This window comes from Glossina fuscipes, unplaced genomic scaffold (genome assembly GCF_014805625.2).
Source record: "Glossina fuscipes isolate IAEA_lab_2018 unplaced genomic scaffold, Yale_Gfus_2 73, whole genome shotgun sequence".
NCBI lineage: Eukaryota > Metazoa > Arthropoda > Insecta > Diptera > Glossinidae > Glossina > Glossina fuscipes.
Window position 1 is genome coordinate 1,622,612 of NW_023998436.1, and position 19,078 is coordinate 1,641,689.

At 34.7% G+C, this 19,078-nt stretch overlaps 1 protein-coding gene across 3 annotated transcripts in view; it reads right to left on the reverse strand.

The window, feature by feature from the left end:
• The window catches only part of LOC119638153 (putative cysteine proteinase CG12163), a 48,899-nt gene that overhangs the window by 17,496 nt on the left and 12,325 nt on the right, over positions 1 to 19,078 (reverse strand). The gene's annotated exons all lie outside the window — the stretch shown is intronic.

The window sequence follows — 19,078 nt, forward strand, 5'->3', positions numbered from 1 at the left end:
TTTTTTTTTTTTTTTTTTTTTTTTTTTTTTTTTTTTTTTTTTTTTTTGTTACATCATCGCATACATATGTAAAAGATGTTTAGCGCATACGTATTACATATACATTGTACATAGAGCAGAGAAGATGATGATAATTTCGTTGACGGAAGGTATGTTTGTTTGTTTGTTTGTTTGTTTGGTTGGTTGGTTGAGAGTAAAGCGAACGCGAGACATTGAGAGAAAATGGGAAAGAGACAGAGAACAAGAGGTTTTTGCATTTGAACACACATAGTTTAGGACACATACATACCTATATATATATCGCTACATATTTACATACATATTATATAAAAAGGAAAAAAAAAGGGAAAAAAGCACACCGAACACAAAAGATGAAAATATGAATGCGAGCATATGGAAGGGCATAATAATAAATACATATGTATAGAAGCAGGCAAAGTGCTAAAACAAGTGCTGTGAGTTTCCGCGAGACAAGCAAAAATACCAAAGAGTCGTTCGCTTTGGTATTTTTTGATTAAATTCTGTAAAAGACCTCAATTGCAGGCACACTTTGAGAAATTATGCACTTTTATGAACATTTTATAAATTCTTATTTCAATACATTGTATGTTTGTACATATATATATATATTACACCATACATATGTGCGTGCATGCATACCTATTTGCGTTCATATAACTGCATAACTATTGCGCCGACAGTTTTATGATAAAGTGAATGGTATGATAAATGAATAAAAGTTTCTATTTTTTTCCTTGTAGAGCATAGAGTACCAAAGTGCTGATTCTCCAAACTCCCCCCCCCCCCCCTCCCCCACCCAATCGCCTTTTTTTTTTTTATAAAATGCTACCACCAATGGATAGGTGGTTGTTTAAACTTTTCTAATTATTGTGGACAGTTGAAAAAATTGATTTTTATATAGATATCTTTCTTCGGCCCCTAACCACCCATTGAATATTATTCAAAGTATTGAATAATAGCAAAAAAGTGCAAGCATTTAACACCTTGAATAGGATAATACACTTTACGACTATTTGTTTTTAGCTCTATTGACGAACGGAAATTTATTAATTTGGTGGTTCCGCTTGCAACACAACCCTGCATGTGCATGTTTTTGGTTTGGCATAAGACTAAAACATGAAGGTGAGTTAGACATGCAATCATTTGATCGGTCTATAAGTTTATCTATTTATGCCACATTTATTAAAAGTTTCCTTGTCCGTCCATCGGTCCTGTCTGTTTTGCCGTTCGTTTCTTAGTTAGTAGTCCATACGTCTCTTTATCTTTCAGTGCATTTACCTATCTGCTCGTCTAATCATTCATCCATCCTTCCGATTAATTATTAACTTACTGGCTGTCGTTCATTCGTCCGTTTGTTCCTTTTCGCATCGGCATTTCTCTTCATTTGTTCGCTTTTTAAGTCATTTGCTATCCGCTCAGTCTATCAATTCATCCGTTCGCCGGTTCTTTCACCCACTAGCCAAATACTGATTCATCCATACATTTGTTTATCTGACAGCACATTTGTCTACCTGCTCGCCTTCCCATTCAACCATTTAGCCGCATAAGCATCAATCTACTCATTGATCGTCCATCCGTTCCTTCTTTCATATTTTCGCAAACATTTCTATTCATCACCTCGTTTTTCGATGCATACGCTTTCCTATCAATTCATCAGCCCGCCCAACCATTCATCAGTTTTTCCGTTCACTACCCAAATATCCGTTTATCCAAACAATTTTTTTCCAACTCGTCGCTTATTCATCAATCTCCCGCATATCCGTTTATCAACCACTTCGTATTCGTGAATTGTCCCGTTTTTCGTGAGTCTGATTATCAGTCCGTCCATTCAATGATTTGTCGGTTCATTCCTCGATTATTCAGTTCTCTATTTGTTTATTAACGCATCCACTCCACTTAGCCTAAGCATCTCTATGTCCTTTTAACTATCCGGCTTTTTATCCCTCCGTTTAACCATCCAATCACTATTCATTCCTATATCCGTTTGTTAGCCCGTCCATTCAACTGTTCCTATACAGTATAAAGCATTCGTATAGCAAGCATTTTTTGAAAGTTCATTAACCGGTCCCTCCATCTACTTATTCGACAATCGCTTATCTGTCCATTCATGCACTATTCATCCTTTCGCTTATGCATTCTTACGTCTCTTCATTATTCCGACAAATCAACTGTACGTACATCCATGCACCTGTCAGTTTGTCTATTCGTCTATTCGATCATTTGCCCATTTATTCTCCTTTCATCTGTCTATTCGCTTACTATCCATTTATTCGTAAGACTGGTGCGCGTTTTTTGCTCTATCGTCCATCTGTCCATATGTACATCTGCTCATCTGTCCACCTGTCCATTTGTCCCCCTACTCATCTTTTAAACTGTCCATTTATTTGCCTTCCTACTCATCTGTCCAACTCGTACATGCTCTCTCGTACATTCTTCTAATAAGCTTGTCATCTTTTCAATCGAAGGTTTGTTTACTTATTTGTATTTTTTTTTTTTTTTTGGAAATTTTGAACGTAGAAAAAAAGCAGAAATAAACATTTACTACAAACAAATATATTCTTATTTGAAATTGACAAAAATTTAAAAATTAAAACAAAAAAAAAAATTTGGTAAATTTTAAAATCTATCGACAACAGTTTCCGATCTATAGGTAATAACTATATATATTTACTATAGCCCCAGAGATCTAACTGATATGAACTCGCAAGTAACGCAAATACATTACTCGCATCCGTTTACGTTTAGTTATTGTGAACGGTGAAGGTGAACGGTATGGTATGCAAGACTCTCAACCTATGACTTTCCTAGTTATTTAACAACTAAATCAGTCGTGATCTGTCGTCGATGTTTGAGTTTTAATGAAACATTTTTTTTCAATCTTTATAAAAATTGATCATTTTTCATTTCATCTTCTTCAACAATCTTTGGGTTTATTAAGCTAACTTACAACACTCCTCTGCACTCGAATGCTTATTCATCTGTCTGCGCTGCTTATATGTTGATATATGGTTTAATAAAGTTGTTGTTTATTTAATGTATTATTTAATAAGCCATTACCGCAGTGAATATGCCAAAGCCACATAATGTCAAACATAAACAAGCGTACATATACAATTAACCTACGTATGGATGTATGTATGTATGTATGTATGTATGTATGTATGAACAAAAAATAAAAACCTTCAAACCATGAACTAAAATGTTGATGTTGATGTCGCTGCTGCTGCTGCTGCTGTTGCTGCTGCTGATGATGATGATGATAATAATGTTTCTGATTCTGATGAAGTTGCTTTAACTTATTACCTCGCCATTGCCGCTACAATTAAAATTGCGTAGTGAACCTTAATATTAATACCATCAAAAGAGATTCGGTGGTTTTGTGGTGCAGTGTTCTGCACTGAGAGCTAACATGTAATAAGCGTTTAATGTATGGCATCACAGCTTTACCAGTTACCAGTAGCAATTGCCAGTAAGTATGTGTTTAAGCACGTATGTGTCAATAATTATTGTTAACGATGTGTGGCTTTGTTAAGTGACATTATACACGTATTAGTTATGTATGTATAAATGTAGCCAAATGCATAGAAAAAAAAAAAAAAAAAAAAAATTGAAAAAAAAAACAAAATAATAATAAAATGTTCAATTATCCACGGCCTATTAATTAAGGAATTAATTAATTAAGTAAAAAAAATTCATTGGATTTTTTCATTCATATTTTAACAAATTCCACTGAAACACAATTCAATACGAAATCATTATTACTTTCACTCGTTCGAAAATATTACAAGCAAATCATTAAGCCAAAGGCTAAACAAACGAAATATTAGCAAATCACAGGACGTTATCTAAAAAGCAGATAAGCAATTGAAGCGATATACGGTCTATATAGATATCTACTATAACCTATTAACATATTATTGCTTTTCACTAAATCATGCTTTATTGACTTTTGCGAAGACAACAATAGCTATATAGCATATATGCATTGTATGACGTGTTGAGTTGAAACAATCGATTCATTTTCAATATTAAATACGTATTATGAACATTAAAATTGTATGTAAATTGATGATTTAATCTATCGTTAAAATCGGATTACATTAACTTAACCTTTTGAATTAATTCGAGCGTAGGAAATACTTTACATAAAATATTGCGTTAAAAACATCCGGAATCGTTATGCTTAAAGTAATGGTCTGGTCTTTCGATCACTATATGATTCTGGTTTAGAAATAAAATAAGTTTTCAAAATGTGACTCATATGGCTTACAATACAAGCACACTAATGCTTGGTCAGTGCAGCTTTTCTCATCTTTTCGATTCGATTCCGTGAAATCAGGTCGCCAAAATGCCTTTAGGGTATTTCCGTTTATGCGTTCAATCAACTTGAAGTAACCGCTCCAAGATAACAATTTCATCTCCCAAGACCCAGTTGCACTGACGCTTAAGTCACCTTTTCGTAAGCCAATCGAAGAAAAGGTGGCAAACTCCCTTCAACCCAGGAGATTAGATATGTAAATATTACAACGGAAATCAACTTCCTTCAAGTAATCGCTCCAAGGTAAAAATTTTACGTCCCACGATCCACGTGCACTAAGGCTTCAATATAAAGCGGCATTCGAACCCGTAAACTCAAGCGAGGACCGTGGAGGCAGCGTCACATAATAACGATAAAGAATCCCGAAGACTTCATCTCGAGGCAATGCGAAAACGGTTCTTCGACGGTATGAATCGAGTGTGGCGCCACTAGTTGGCAGTGTGCTGTCACTGCGTCCATTAAAAAAAAAAAGGCAGACAAACGAACGGGCAGACAGACAAATAGACTGACAGACGGACATACTTAAATCGGTTTAGAATTTCATCCTTATAAAGAATATATATGTACTTTATGGAATCTCGGAGGCTTCCTTCTGGGCATAGCAAATGTCTTGGTAAAATGAATATATCCCTCAGAATATAAAGAATATAAAGTTCTGTGTTTTACATGATATCCGTCCATCCATCCGTACACCAAAATTAGACCGTTAAAGGCACTTAACTGGGTAGAGCTGGCCTATGCGGTTTACTCACCAAATTCGAATGTTTCTGATTATCGATTGTTTGCATTGACGGGACGCACACTTGCCGAGCAGCACTTCATTTCTTGGGAAAATGTAAGAGAAAATGGCTCAACGACTGATTTGCTGCAAAAGAGCAACAGTTTGTTTTTGAGATGGTATGCATAAATTATCTGGGTTATGGGGAAAATGTATAGCTAGCGATGGACAACACTTGGAATAATATATTATTTATCATTATATCGTACACCACTTGTGATACAAGGCATATTAAGTTTGGGCGGACGTACGTAATACCCAAAAGAGCTTAAGACAGACCCATTTTGTATTACACCGATCGATTCAAAATTATTTTCTGAATTGGATGAAGACTGCCTGTCCATCCGTCCGTCCGCCCATTTATCTGCCTAATATCTGTCAAGGTAAATTTGTGTTCAAACTATGATCCGCAATTTTTGAAATATTTTTCCATTCAAAATTACATAAGATCCACATTACTGTGCTACTCAAAATTTGGTACTAACCCACAGTGAGCGAAGTTCATTTGTAGCTATAATAAGAAAATCCAATCATTTTGTTCAGCTTTATTATCGATCTGGTTTAGAAGTTAATTTACATTAAAGTCAATATCAAAAAATTGGATTTATACCATTTTCAAATATAACATTTTATATGCTAAATATTTGAATAAATTTTTTAATATTCATGTTTCAATTTGTGCTCTTAATTGGATTTTTCCTCGACATAATACATAATATGAAATTTTTAAATAAAATTGCGAAAAATCACTTTAATTGAATTAAATAACAAATATTCGCGTATGTGTAAATATAAAAATTTTAGACATTTGTAACTATAATGCAATGTGTGAATGCAATTACATTAAAAATGTTGGCTTTTTTTTGTTATACCCATCACCGAAGGATGAGAGGGGTATATTCATTTTGCCAAAATGTTTTACAATACCCAGAAGGACTCATCAGAGACGCCACCAAGTATATATATATATATGTATTCTTGATCAGTATCAAATCTTAAATGTCCGTCTGTCTGTCTGTGTAATATTTATTGTAAACATTTTGATAGTCGCAAAAATGAAGCTAACGACTTTAAATTTGGCGGTAACAGTGGAAATTCCTGCACGCACGTTGGTATTGAAAACGGGCGAGAGGACACGCCCAAAGTGCTACCTAAACCGAGGACATCTCTCTCTTTCAAAAGGAATTGGTTTTTTACTCATTACTCACAAACTATCGCAGATAAATCGAAAAGCAATTTGGATCGACAAAAATCGGAAAAGCTGACCATGCCGACCCCATATTATAGTGTGTTAAGACTTAATTTTTTTTTTCAAGGCTTTTATAACGCGCAGAAGCAAGCTTCAACAAGCCTATAAAGTATAAAAATTCTTGGCCAGTTTTAAATCTTGAATGCAACTAAACATGTCCACCTGTTCATCTGTCCATCTGTCTATTGACGCAATTTTGTATAATTTGTTGTAAACATTTTCCCATTAACGAAAATGAGGAAATCGCTTACAAATTTGGAAAAGACTGCGCCCACTCTTCTTTTACTTTTTTTGGGGTAAACGATGATGAGTATAAAAGATTCGGTTCCGAAAGGATTCAATTTTCTTATATTTATTACATGTTTGAAAAAATTTTGTTCAGGGACTTCTACAGTTAAAAATGATAAAGAAGTGGGAAATGCCAGTGTACGGAACGGTTGAATTCGGTGGCTTTGACCTTCCTCAACGTCACATAACACTTTCCCATTTAGCATTATTGAGTTATTCGCGTCGCATACAGGTCAATCAAAATCGCATTTTCGACCTTCATTACTAATGAAGAAATCTGCTGGTGAAGCCCATCAAGGACATTTAAAAGCTTATGGTGATGCTATTCCCTCATAGCCCACTTGTCGATTCTGGTCTCAACGGTTTAAGTATCAGTGATTTCGATGTCAATGACAAAGGACAAGCTGGAGCACGGAAAAAGTTCAAAGACCATTGGTCAGTTCAAACTCTCGAAAGTTCTTCGTTTGCAAAAACTTTAATCATTTTTTTTTAGTTGGAAGAAGCATTGCGTCTTTCCCATCGCATATAAACGTTTATTGACTGCTAAGTTCAAACTCTCGAAAGTTTTTTGAGAAAGTTCTGAAGTGAAAAAAATGGGCAAAATGTTTGCAAACACCTACTAGCTCCGGCCATGCGTCATTAGAAATTTTAAAGCCAAAAAAAGATTGAAATAAAAATTTGAAGTTTTTCTTAATTCCCGCCTCTTTGTAAACACATGCAATAAACAAAGAGTTGCAATGATTTAATGGATCTGGAATATTTACTTAAGCAAATGAGTTTCTAAAAGCTTTTGTCACTTAGTGTATGTAAAAATTAACCAAGTTCATCATTTTCCGCTGCTTATATAAATAAAAGTTTTTGCGTAACACACATATGTTCTACGTCGATGTCATTTAAATGTCCACACCCTTCCGCTGTCTGCTCAAGATCCCATCTGCCCTCCACCACATAAAAAATGATAATAAATATTTTGAACTCGCATAATGAACGCAGAAGAGAGTCCCACCCACCTCAAGTTGTTTGTGTCTTTTTTTGCGTTCGCTTTTCATAAGTGGTTTATGTACGTAACACATTGAAAACAATGCAATGCGAATGTACAAATTTTTAAACTCTTCTCTTCATTAAAATTTAATTAATTTTTTTTACAATTTTCTTCCCTTTTTTTTTTTTGTTTTAATGGCGGATGAATAAAACTTTTTCAAAATTTTTCTACTCCGTATTGTTAAACTGTACGTTTTCTCAACTGATTGAAGGATTTAAACGATGCAGTAAACTTTAGCGCGATATATTAACTTTATTATCTTACTTGTGATATTAGGAAGAAACTCTCTAAGAAACTACTTGTGGTACAGGGTATGTTAAGTTATTGCGAAAGTATGGAACACGCAGAAGGGTTTAACATAGACCTGTATTTGGTTACAGAGCTACAGGGTATATTAAGTTAGTGCGTAAGTATGGAACACGCAGATAGGCTTAAGATAGACACGGATTTTATTATAACGAACAATTCAGAATCATAATCCGAATTGATCTAAGCCTGACTGTCCGTCTATCACTAAATGGGAAAAAATTGCAATTTTCAAAATTTCTCGGCAAATGTAGCCAAGTAGTAGTATTCCACCATTTAAAATTGGTATGAAAATTTTGGCCATGCTGGGGCAATTTTTGAACCCGCTCTGTAATAACGAAACGTGAAGCTCATATGACAAAAATGTACAATTTTCAATGTTTCATGATGGAAATTAGATCACAATAGTAATTGGTAGTAAGTGGGCCATCTCGACCTATCTTTTGGATCCTAATAAGCATATTCACGAAAATTGATCCTTTGTAGAGCCGAAAAGTGAAAATTTTTAACATGTGGTGATGAAAGTTGACCAATAATAGTAATTTCATGCAAAAATTAACTCTACAAAATTAGGACCATTTATGCCTATTTTTGGATCTTGCAAGGATAGCACAAATATTGTTACTTTTAGGACAGAAAAGGCTCAATTTAGCATTTTATGATGAAATGTTATTTATAATAATAATTTGATATAAAAACAAGATGTAATTTTTGTGTTCTGCATAATAAAAATAAGAATTGTGTTATTATGTACAATATGGTGAAGGGTATTTAAAGGTCAGTCTTACCCAACTATAATGTTCTTACTTGTTCTTCTCTGAAGTAGTGTGGAATTCATAATTGATTTTCGTCGATTTTTAGAAAATTCAATTATCAAAAATCTTCTTCTTAAGCGTAAGTGAAAGTTGTGATCAACAATTTTGATGATCAATTTAAGACATATTCTTATGTAAAAATCGTTTCCAATAAATGAACACTTTCCACATGCTTTTAGAATTTATTGTTTGCTTATGTGGACCGAGTAGGCGTCAAAAAAAAAAAAAAAACGGTGAGAAAATTATGTTGGACTGCGATCGAACCTCATGCAGCCCACCCCCACCTTATCAAACTAATTTTGGACAAATGAAAAATGAAACTTTATGAGAGTAAAGCCGATTTGCTTTTTCATTTTTAGACATTGTATCTTCATGTGAAGATACTACAGAATAATTTTTAACATTGTCTTATTTACGTTATGACTGATATATAGAAAACATCAGAGCTAGTAGAAAAAATGAAAACTTGATCCGTCATCACTTTGTGTTGGCATTGTTGAGTATTTCCATTTTTGGACAGAACATTGATAATAGGATTCTCCCTACAAAATTTTAGTCTCTTTCTGTAATTTATGAGCAATAAGTAGAAACCCGGGATATTTTGCTTAAAGAAACAGAGGCGATCGTGTGACCGATTGGGCCCACTTTCAATACCAACCTCGTTGCAAGAATTTCCAGTGTTTCTGCCATGTTTGAAGCTGACATCTTAATTTTTGTAACCAGGAAAGTGTCAACAACACGACGACGGACAGACACGACGAGGTCGATTCACGATTTGACGCTAATCAAAAATATTTAATTTACAAATTGTCTGAGACTTTCTTTTGGGTTTCACCACTACTATGACAAAATGATTATACCCCCGCCTTTGATGGTGAGTGAGAAAAGTAATCAAAGACCCTCCTTTTTCTTAAAAAAAAAAAAAAAAATGTACAGATTTTTACGGTTGCAAACAAGAAATTCCATCTGTGAAAACTATTATGGAAAATATTGAGCTGGCGTGACCCACTCTCTCCATTTTTGCGCAGAGATCGATGCGTTTATAAAAAAGTGTACTCGTGCACTGTTATCGTTGTATTTGTTACAGCGTGTTGCACACTAATGAGCAAGAAGCCAGTCCCTTTTCCCTTGCAAGAATGATATTGATCTCAAGTAATGTTGTACTGTAGGGGTGTGTCCTTCAACCGATTTGACAAAGTTTCACTATCAATTTTCTTGCAAAAAAAAAACCTCCAAAGCTTTTGTCAAATTTAGAAGTAGATAGCTGTATTTTTGCGAGCCTGTGAACGCAGACATGCATGGACAGACATACGGCCGTTTATCAATTAAATCGATTCGGTAAATCTGTTTACATACTTCATCGGTTCTCTGAAGCTTCCTTCTGGGCCTTGCAAACGTTTTGGTCAAAATGAATATATCCCTCATTACGCAGTGATGGGTGAGAAAATACTATCAATGCTCTTCTTCTAAGAACTATTTAGATTTTTAAATGCCACGAGCGTAGTGTTCATTAAATATTAAATTACTGCGTACATATTACTAATTATTATTTGATTATTTACAAAACCAAGTTTGATAAATAAACATTAATATCATATTAACAAGCAATGTACACATGGCGTGAAGAAGAAAGTTCGTGGCCTTTTCTTTTTTTTAACAAAATTCAAACGCATTCTTGTTATAAATTTAATGAAATTTATCAAATCAAACATGCGCGATTTTTTTCTAGTAAAAAAAATTACCTGACCTCCATAGATTTCTGGGTAAACAATTTTGGTAGGCGCCTTTTTAAAAAGGGGTTTTCAGCACTAGGGGAGACTAGGAGAGACAGCAAGGGCGACAAACGATAGTTGGGCGAGCCAAGGTGCGAGCTATAGAGGGAATATGTCAAAACTTCCTAGTCAAGAAGAAGAATTTTTGCCAAGTCATTTGGCATTTTTTCAGAAATTTGCGAAGATTTGATGGAGGGAACGTTGTAGAATCTTCCTTTCAAAACTTTGTCCCCATTTGAAAAACGTAAACGCTCTCCACTGAATTAGTAAATATTTCAAAATCTTTTGATACCTGTCACCAATTGATTGGTCGGCAGATTGAATTCGCACGTGTATATGTATGTATTTATATTGCGATCAAAAATTAACACCAATATTCAAGCTAATTTAGCTTGGGTATATCGAATATCAAAAGTATAATTAATTTCTGGATTGGTAGCACTGTGACAGACATTTGTTCTAATTTTCACATCATAGACCTTATTAATGTCATAGGTGCGTTTAGCTTTGTTCGGCAGAAAAATTATTTTTTTCCAATTTTGTTGACCAAAGAAATTGCAGCGGCCCTTCGACTCTACCGCAGATAAATGTCGATAAGCTTTATATAACAAAGAAAGCCAAGAACGAGTCTAAGATGAAAAGCGTCCCAGCTGGTCAACAATTTCTGGCGATGAGAGCCATGTCAAACAAATCAAAGATTCGGTTCTCGACCGCAATTAGAAACCTTACCGACGCTGTTGACATCTCAAACGGATTAGTCGACAACATTTTAAAAGTTATTTTGGATCTGAAACGCGTCAAGTCTCGATTGGCATCAAAAACACTCAGCTTCATTTCGTTAAAAATTCAACCTATATTGTTCCATAACCATTTGATTCCTGATTCCTGATTTAGTCCCATGTGACTGATTCTGGTTGTTTCGTCAACTCAAAAGACCATTCCACGGATAAAGCTTTGACTCGATTGACGAAATACAGCTGAAAGCTGAATCGTACAAAAATTTGAAGGCCATAACAAGTGTTTCGAGGATTGGAAAACGCGTCGGCAAAAGTATATAGTATCCGAAAAAATTACTTTGCAGGCGATGATCTAATTCATCGCCGAATTAATAAATAGGTTTTAAAAAGACACAATTAAATTCGTCCTCATTTTTGGTGACAGTCTCATATATATATATATATATATATACATGTATGCTAAGTGTATCTATACGCATACATGTGTAAACAACCATACATATATGACATGTATATTCGTGATCAATATAAAATGTAACCATGTTTGTCTGTCGGTCCTTGGTAAACATATTAAGATAATGACTTTAAAGGTTAACAAAAACATAAGAGGTTCTGGCATGCAGGTTGGAGTTCAAAATGGGCCAAATCTCTGTAAAACAAATGTCGACAATACAACACAAAAAGCGATAAATCTTTCGTATTCGAAAGCAAAAGGATTATTCAAAAAACAGCAAACAAAGGAAAACAATCTATTGTAGGGGCAACTTTAGCATCCTTGCATCAAGCCACATCTGCAATGCCTATGTCGGATTTTCAACTTCATCGAGTTAAAGTTAAAAATGCGCGACTCTAAAACACTGAAGCTATTATAAAGGCCACGAACTTTTTTCTCGACTTGTAATATGTATGTACATATAAATATATATATATATATATTGATATATTTCTAAAAAAGAATTCTAATTGAAAAATATATCAATTGCTATTTACTTTCGAATTTAATGATAATTTCTATATATATGGATATGTAATTGTAAAGAAGAATAACAATAACAAAAAAACTTGAAGAATATTCTTTCAAATTTGATTAACAACATATAAAGAAAGAAAGGAAGAAATTTGAAGATAAGTAAACGATAATGCGTTTGTAAGTTTTATTCTGAATACCTGTAACGCATACAATGTGTGTAACACATAATCAACAAATTGAATGCTTTTTACATTTGATTTTTAAAAACAGCTTTTGACAGCTAAAAAGCATTGTAACAAAAAACATCCTTTGACGGCATGAATGCTTTCATATATTTAATTTAATCGTATGCCCGACTGTCCTATGTTGTATATATGATAAAGCCATACCAGGAACTTAAAATTTCTTGACCATAGCCTACAAATTCAAACAAATTTGTCCGCCTTAGAAGGATATTTCCCCCTAACATCCTTTACAAATCATCCTTTTATCATTTAAATTGAAATCTTCTTTTCGCCTTTGTATGGCTGATTGTCATTTCATTATCGCATTATAAATACCAGATGACAATCAATCATAAGATGATTAAAATTAATTACAATTCGTTAATTAAATTTCGCATAAAAAATTTTATCAACGAACCGGAAAATTATAAGTGCGGTTAAATGTGATTAAATTCATTTAATTTTCGATAATTTTATGTATGCCACAACAATTTTCATAGTCTACATCACTTGTTGTACAAGGATCTATTAAGTTGTGTGTGCGAATGTATGCAATATTCCGCAGGACATGATACAGATCCGCCTTTCATTATATCAATTGATTTAGACTTATTTTCGTAATCATTTTCTGAATCGAACTAAGTCTATCTGTATGATTGTCTTATTTTCTTATGTTTATCCTAAAGGTCGCATTTTTGGAGATTTTTTCATGCAATTGGGCATAAAGCCAAGGTTTCCTTCTAGAGAAAGTATTGCACTTCTGCTGACGCTCATTGAAAGAAAGACATGAGATGGGCTTTGCTTTTATTATCGCCATTGATTCATAATCACTTCCTGAATCGATTTAAGCTTGTCGTCCGCCTATCCACCTTTTTTTTTGTTTTGTTATATTCAACCTACAAGTCATACTAAGACGAAATATCGTGCGCTGTCATCTTTTGGCCGAAGGACGATTACTATTGAAAATGATTCGGATCGGACCACTTTTTCAACCACTGCCCATATAATGCCTCATTTTGAAAAGTCGTTTTGTGAATAATTTTAGGTTAATGTAGGGTATTGACCAGTGAGCCGTGATTGTGTTTTTAGTTATTAGTCTTAGAATTTACATTTATGAGATGGACAGACAGTAATACTTGGAAAAATATCAGACGGACAGACGTGTTTAAATCGGCTGTACAAAAAATTACATGACCAAATATCAAACGGACAGGCGTGGTAAAAGTACACGGACAAATATCAGACGAGCAGACGTGACTTTAAATTGATTCAGAAAGTGATTTTGATTGATTCACGACCATTTACTGAATCGGTGTAATAAAACATTGGTTAAACACAAGTTAGCAAAATGGTGTAATAAAAGGTGGGACCATGTCAAATCCTTCCGGATGTTACATACATCTAGTCGCATGCGTATACGTACACACACAGTGCAGTATGCAAAAGATAATTTCGCCAATAGACCTTCACGTCAACCTGCCCAACGTAGTTCAAGTTTAATCCTTACAAAGAACAGAATCCGAAAACACGCGTAGATGGTCCAAATTTTGTAGTGCTCATTTTTGTGTGAAATTACTATTATTGACCAATTTTCATAACCTCATATTGACCGTTAGACTTTTCTGCTCTACGAAGGATCAATTTTCGTGAAAATTAGGGTGGGATCCAAAAAATAGGCCAAGATAATCCTAAATAAATTTGATACAGTTAATTTTTCTATATTAACGACTACTATTATAATATAATTTTCATCATGACGCGTTGAAAATTATACCTTTTTCTAGTATGAACCTCAGTTTTCGTGACATGAAAGAGAGTTCAAAAATTGCCTCAGCCGGTCCAAACTATTTATACCAATTTAGAATACCGAAATACTACGTCTTAGTCAGTTTTGCCAAGAAATTTTGAAAATTGCCAATTTTTGCAATATAACGACTTTTGAGAACAGGGCATTATATGAGGAATGGACCGATCCGAATCATTTTCAATAGCATTGGTCTTTGTGTTAAAACAAAATACCCCAAAAATTACGACCTGTAACTTGAACAAAACATTACATGGACAGACATCAGATGGACAGCCGGACAGACGGGCTTACATCAATTCAGATCATGATTCTTAATCGATCGGTATAGGAAAAGATAGGTCTATCTTAAGTCCTTCATATACGTGTTACATGCGTCCGCATTAGCTTAATATATCTTACAAGACGTATGTAACACAAGTCGTATAAAATTTATTAAAAATCGTTCTGAAAAGGAAAGTTTGAATATCTTTAGCTTATTCGAAAGGTATTTTCATTTCAAAAATATTTCAAATTTCGAGCCAGCATCGAGCTATCTTACCGTGCCTTTGCAGAACTCGATAAGCTACTAACAAGCATAACTCACTGCTAGTTAACTTTTATTTATTTTAACACCCTCTGCATTATATATGCTTACGTTATATGTGTGCGAATCCATTGTACAACTTTTGCAAATTGATCACAGCATGAACGCCTCTGAAAGCCAATATATTCTTCGCTAGGATAAGCTTTTACATGCAATCAATTTTAAGATTTTATTTTTTATCAGTTTTTACCGATAATTAACAAAATTGGGTTTTTTAGCTTCAATATACTGATGTCGTCATCTTTGTCCGCATACTTCAGGGTAAGTTAATTATGGCGCTTAAATCAAATTTCAAACTGGCACAGCCAGTCCGTTTTGTTCCTTTAATTATTATGAAAACATTATGGAGAAAGCATAGTGGCCCCCAACCAACCAAGAATTTATATATTAATTTCTGGTTCTAAATCACGACTACGTTCTTCCAAAACCAAAAGTCATTTTTGTAACAAATCATTTCTCATTTCTTGCTTATCCAAGAGCATGGATTATTATTAATACTTGTGTCGTTACATTTAAACAGAACAAAGGATGACAGAGCCTTCCGTTTAATATTCTTTTAAACAAACATTGAATCATTTGGGGATTTTTCAAAAAAATTTCCGTTTTTTAAAGCACCACAAGGTGCATTCTTTCTGCACAGGTCTTAAAACTAAACTATTTGACAGATTGATTTGGAATTAATGGTGCGTTTAAATGAAGGACGGAAATTGCCAACAAATACATTTTTTTTTTTGCCGATAGCAATGTCATTTGTATAGCAGACGTTAGAGTACGTGAATGTTATGTGTTTGCTTATACTATGTATGCATAAAAAAATATTAGTTTTTCCAAATGTTTGTAACGTAAGCACCTAGATATCGAAAAGCTTATGAAATAAATTGCTTTTGTACAAAAATTAATAAGAGTTTGTTGGTCTTGTTTCAAATTACGTTGCATGCATATGTTACATGTCAATATACGCGATCCCCGTCTTCTCTTCAGACCGCAATTGCAATAATCTTTTCGAATATCATTTTCGTGTACTGCCCGCGAAGTTGTCGTTCGGGAGCGAAATTCCCGATGCAGCTCTCATTGCTAGATAGCTTCATATTCCTCATTAACACTTATTTTCCTTTTTCCTTGGCTCATCACAGCGCAATTTGGGTAACATCTTTCACACACAAGCGTTCACTTTTGAAAGCCCTTGCAGAAGAGGGAGGGCAAAGGAGTAAACGCGGTTGTTTGCAAAAAACAATATTTGGAGTAACTATATTTTACTAGGACGGCTGTACACGCATTCGTCGCGTAACCAATACATATCTAGTCTGTCTGTCTGGATAGGGAAATCGGCTTAAGCCATCTCTGTTTGCTGATTGACTTCATCAAATAACGAATAAGAGGATAAGCAATGGCGGATCACAATGCTGTAGATAAAAGTGGATTGTAATACGCTCGATTTGGAGAGTTAACGTTGGACCCTAATAACCACATTCTGATCGCAAAAGGCGTCACCAGCCAGAAGGCAATTTTTGTTTATGATTTCGTTGTTTTATAATAAAATTGATATTCGAATATTTTCTTGTGACTATTTACCCGGAATAACAAAAAGATCCGACAGTTTACTCTTATGACTATCGACCATAGTCACATCACCAAAATACCGCTCAAATAACTCTCAACGTTGCAATGATATTAAGCTTACTAGATTTCAAATGCAAATCAGCAAAACTGATCCGTAAGTTTTTCAAGAGTTATGAAAAAATTATAAATATCGCTTTAGCATAATTTGAGCTTGTCTTTGTTGGTAACCATTTTGTAATAGTCGGTTCCTAAAAATAGTTCTAGCCGAAATTGAATTCTTTTAGCTTATTTGACCACTCAAATATTTTGCTTTATCTAATTTAAACGGAGTAGACTGTCAAATCCAACTAAATCTTAATCGTAACTATTAAGGCATTTACAGAACTCAGTTAAGAGAGATGGTGATAGGTAGGTGCCTTTGCTTAAATTCGAATTTATCTTCACACTTCATTTCATTTCAAGTATATTTTGCAAAAAAATTTCATTTAAACAATTTGAGAATGCAAGTATCGGGCTTGATTTTGGGACACGCTTTGTATTTGCGTAGACATGATAACTTCTGACAGCTTTACTTGAAATCATCATAATATCAAATTCTTTCTGTTGATAGGTGCGTTGTTAGCCGAGACCCTTTGCCCACTCGGCTACTCAGGTCCATGGTCTGGTGTTGGCTAGGAGGGACTGTATAGTTGATCCGAAGGCAAGGATGACTTTGTCGAGTAAAGTAAGACTAAAGGCTTTATGGTCTGTCTTTAAGCTCCACGGGGTTTAGGAGTCCGTTCACAAAGTCACGAGTTCCCGCGGGTAGATGCGATAGCATTGGTATACTGCAGATGGATGGTTGCCAAAATCCTTCGGGGCGAAGCTTTCATATTTACATATATGTGGAAACCGCGGTGAAAGCTAGTATGTCTAACCCCAGTTTGAACGTAGCAGTTAACCAATGTGTGAGTCCTGACTGCTGGTTACGGCCCTTTAGGGGGTATCGTGGCGTTTGTGGATTCCATGATTTCTAAAGCGAATAATTGTACGTAATGACAGGCCTCAACACTTCGCAGAGTGGGTTTTTTGAGTCATACACAATAAACATAGCTGGTTTCTCGAGTGTAGCTTAGGCCCCTAGCTTATAAGAATCGTCTAACTCTCTGGAGGGCGCCGGTTACGCAATATTAAACCGTGTTTCATCGGGTGAGGTTAAACCTACCAGGTAGTGTATCCATGTTAAACCCTCAAAGACATCTATTAGTAGGTGAGTTATGAGAAGTTTCAGCTAAGACAAATTTCAATTTGAACTTTTGTTTGGGTACATGGTCAAAAGTGCACCATATGTAACCTTGTAAAATAAGTTGTGAATAAAGAACAATAAATTTCACTCAAGCAGCAAAGATTGCTGGCTTGGTTTATGCGATATCGTACTCGCCGACTTCCAGAATAAAGTATTGAGAAAACCGGTTTACTAGTACTACTGATGACGTTGTTGTTCTAAATAGTGTATTAGTAGTAGCAAGTAGTAGTAATAGTATTAACAGGAATTTTCGCGAGAGAGAGAGACAGAGAGACAGAGACAGAGAGAGAGAGAGAGAGAGAGAGAGAGAGACAGAGACAGAGAGAGAGAGAGAGAGAGAGAGAGACAGAGAGACAGACAGAGATAGAGAGGGAGAGACAGAGACAGAGAGAGAGAGAGAGAGAGAGAGAGAGAGAGAGAGACAGAAAGGTTCTTCCTCTTAAAGTTTTAGCTCGGTTGACTTTAAACTGGGAAAACTTATTTAAAAAAAACGCAAGTTAGATATTTAACTTCGGTCGCGACCAGGTTTTTTATATCCATTAACGCTCAATACTGGTCATTAATATTTACACTTTGTATGGGATCTGAAGATGTTTTATCGCCTCTCAAATTTTTTCATAAAAGAATGAAACTTAAATATTCTATAGTATTGGGGAGGCGTGGCTGGTTTTTGCTCTATTTTCTAGGTGCTGCAGAACCACCCATAGAAGGCAAATGACAATTTTTAGTATTGTAGTTTATATATAATGACTGAAAGGTAAATGTTTTTTATTTTTGAAAACGGAGGTACTATCATGATATCTTGTACTGTAGTCACGTCCTTTAACCGATTCGGCTCAATTTTAATACCAATCATTTCTGTCAAATATGAGTCCGATTGGTGCATTTTTGCCATCAGAAGAATGTTTACAATAACCATTAGGCAGACAGAAAGACAGACGGACATGTCTAAATCGGTTTAAACTTTGATGCTGATCAAGATGAATATATCCCCCCCATCGTTCGTTGATAGGTATCAAATTAAATGGATTGTTTAATTGCTTCTCCACCCTCCCGACAAATCATAGACCTTTTCTTCGCTTAATTGCTCGCTAACTTAAACGTATCGATCCGTGTCCACGAGCGTTTACTCTTGAAAGTTTTTGTATCAAGATTTCGCCCACAATTGTCAAATAATCTTTCTAGATAGGATGCAGTGTGTTCTTTATTCACGCAAAAATATTATTTAATATATAGTCAACATATTATGGTATATATATATATGATCATTATAATATCGATTTTCACTCTAGCAATCAAATATTGTCTACAATCTAATGTGTT